Source organism: Spinacia oleracea, chromosome 3 (assembly GCF_020520425.1).
Source record: "Spinacia oleracea cultivar Varoflay chromosome 3, BTI_SOV_V1, whole genome shotgun sequence".
Classification (NCBI taxonomy): Eukaryota; Viridiplantae; Streptophyta; class Magnoliopsida; order Caryophyllales; family Amaranthaceae; genus Spinacia; species Spinacia oleracea.
The window spans coordinates 108,218,559-108,222,017 of record NC_079489.1 but is presented as its reverse complement, the minus strand read 5'-3'; positions in this window follow the sequence as shown (position 1 = coordinate 108,222,017).

Here is a 3,459-nt window from a genome sequence, read left to right as displayed (position 1 = left end):
GGCCTGTCCGCCCTTTCTTCTTACATGGACTTCAATAGGGTTGTCTCCGGTTAATGCTGATGTCAAAAATAACTTGAATTGAAAACTGACCTTAGAAAATAGGTCTATTTTTTCATTACCTAAAAAAAATATATCATTGATAATTAGTTTTACGGTATCTAAAATAATCTCTATTGTATAAGCTAAAATAGTGGGGGCAGTTTAGTAACTACACTTTTCGTGTCCCCAAGCGAAAAGACTAAAATACCCTGATACATTCAAGTATTAAACTATTCCTGCTTTCCCTCTTTCTCTCTCTTCCTCCACCGTCGTTTTCTCTCTCCTCACTCCCGTTTTCTCTATCTTCCATTCTTCGATTCATCTTCCAAACCCTAGAGATTCCAAACCGATCCCTCAGCAGCAACCATGGTAATTCTTCATCCTCTCCCTTTCTCTATCTTCCATTCTTCGATTCATCTTCGTCTTCTACTTCTGAGATTGTATTCTTTTCATTTAATGGAAAAAGCTAGACGACGAATCCTCCACCGTCGGCTCTTCCGGCATCTCCTAAAACTCCATTATAAACCTCCACTTCAACCTTCTTGGCGACGGCGGCGATGGCGGTTCAACTTGCGCGGAGTCAAGGGATTGCTACTTGAATATGTACGCCAAGAAGAAGCCAGATATAGGGGACCCAAGCGAGAAGCGGCTCTCCAAGTGGACAACCTGCGCGCTTTCGAACGAGTCGTTGAAGCCGTTGTGCGTAATTGATCGCCTCGGTAACCTCTTCAACAAAGAGGCTCTTATGGCACCGACATATCAGAAGATTGCAACAAGAAGTTGGTACGTAGCTATAATTCTCAGATCTCACCCTCAATTTCATCCTTTCAGATTTAATTTCAAGATTCTCTCTCCACTTTTTCAATTCAGTGATTGATTCGTCTAATCTGGTTTTAGAGTTTCAGTTCAATTCAATTCAACTTCTTGCTGAATTTTCAATTGAAGCCCCGGTTAATTAGAATTTGTATGGTTGGAGGTAATGTGTAATTGTAGTTTTGTTAATTAGGGTTCTTGCTTATTGAATTTCATCGTTAATATGGTTGGATTTGGGATTTTCTCAATTAGAATTTAAATTTATTGGGGGAATTTTAAATTGAATTTTATTCATAAAATTGAAATATGATCTCCAATCTATTTAGGTTGTTGTTGTTGAAGATAGGCTTAAGAACTTATAGTTGAAATTTTGATGATTTTGAATGATCAGGTTTAGCTGGAATACATGATTCGTGGGGCCTCAAATCAAAGGGTTGGTTGGGGCTGAGGTACCCAATGATGATGAATCAACGGTGGATGATGCGAGTGCAGGGAATGCGAGTATGGAGATTTGTGCATTTGACAACTGGGGAATGGGTCGGAGCTTGGCTCCTATGAAAGATACGAGTATACGTAAGTTTTAACAACAATGGTTAATTTTTTATTTATTGAATTTGATGTTTATTTGTGGAATTGTTGAACGATTTTGAATTATGAGATGAACCCACATTAGGAAATTCTGTTTTGGTTGACCTTGCTTTTTTAGTTTTCCTTAATATAAGGAGAAATTTTTAATTTTATGTTTTATTTGATTGTGCTCATCTCTATTATATAAGCCAAGAGGGGAGGGGCAGTTTAGTAACTACACTTTTCGTATCCCCAAGAAAAAAGACTAAAATACCCTGATACATTCAAGTATTCAACCCTTAATGCTTTCCTTCCTCCCGTTTTCTCTCGCTCTCTCTCCTCCACCGTCGTTTTCTCTCTCCTCACTCCCGTTTCTCTATCTCCCATTCTTCTATTCATCGTCCAAACCCTAGAGATTCCAAACCGATCCCTGAGTAGCAACCATGGTAAATATTCATCATCTCCCTTTCTCTATCTTCCATTCTTCGATTCATCTTCGTCTTCTACTTCTGAGATTGTATTCTTTTCGTTTAATGGAAAAGGCTAGACGAATCCTCCACCGTCGGATCTTTCGGAATCTCCCAAAACTCCACTATAAACCTCCACTTCAACCTTCTTGGCGGCGGCGACGATGGCGGATCAACTTGGGCGGAGTCAAGGGATTGCTACTTGGGCGGTGTTTATTTGTACGTTTTTTTATCTCCCTACGGGGTTTTGTAAGTTTTTGAATTTCGAAGGAGTCGTCACCAAACAATATTTAAGGGTCCGGTTTGGAAAGACCAAGGTTGACTCTTTGTGGATAAGGCATTGAATCTTAGAAACGAATGGGTGAGATCCGGGAAAGGAAACGAGATGCTTATTTTACGAGCTTTTAAAATTGTATTCGAGTACATGACAAGAAGCATTTTCGGATAACCCTAGTCATGACACTATGTTGGTTTGAACATGCATTTAGAACATGAATATTGCTACTTGTATGTGATCACTTGCTTTAAAGTTAATTAAAGGAACCTAAGGCCGGTTTGTCCAAGAATTATCTTTGTTAAGCGTGATGTGACCTTTTGTATATTTTTTTAATTTAGCATGTGAGGTGATGAAAGCAATAAACAAGTAAAGCATCATCACAATAAGTAAAGGAATTATTGAAAGTGCGTACAAAACCACATCACCTTAAAATAAGGTGAGTAAAGAGTGCGGAATTGAAATAGCAAGAATAAATTAAGTGCAATATTGAAATGCGATATGGAAAGGTGCGATATTGAAATGCGTTATTGAAAGGTGCGATATTGAAACGCGGTATTGAAAGGTGCAATATTGAAAGGTGCGATATTGAAATGCAGTATTGAATGACGATATTGAAATTGCGATATTGAAACTGTATTATTGTATTTGAGATTCGAACGCCAAACGACTACTTAATAATAAGTGCTTCAATTCTAAAAATCTCAACTTTAGGATAAGTTGTTCATCCCAAAGTGTCTTAGATTTTGATTGTTGAAATTGAACTTTGAATATTGAATCTTCAATATTGAATCTTGAACTTAGGAGGCTAAATGCTTAAAGTCTAAATCTTTTAATGTGAAAAAGATCTCAACTTTAATGTGCTCCATAACTTTGACATTGATTCTAGTTTAAGGAAGTGATTACAAACAACCTTAAACATCATAGAATCCATAACTTGTATTTGAATCATAAAAGGGTTTTGATATTGTAGAAATGTGTGGTTGTTGTAAGTAACACTTTTAAGAGTAAACGTGTCAACTTTACTAATCGTTTTCGGAATAAAGATTGAATCTTGTATGACATAATGGAAATGGTGTTTTGGAAAATCATTTGGAGAGGGTTTCAAGAGTGAAACCTCACAAAGATGACACCTTTGGCATTGTTTTTCCTAGTTAATCAAGGGTATGAACCCTAATGATAACATCATAGGATTTTGGATTTAAAAAGGTAAAAGAGTAGAAAACATTGTAGATTTGAGTAGGGATTCGTGTGATACCCTAATAATTCCTTGCTTTTTATAAAACGTCCAGGAATTCA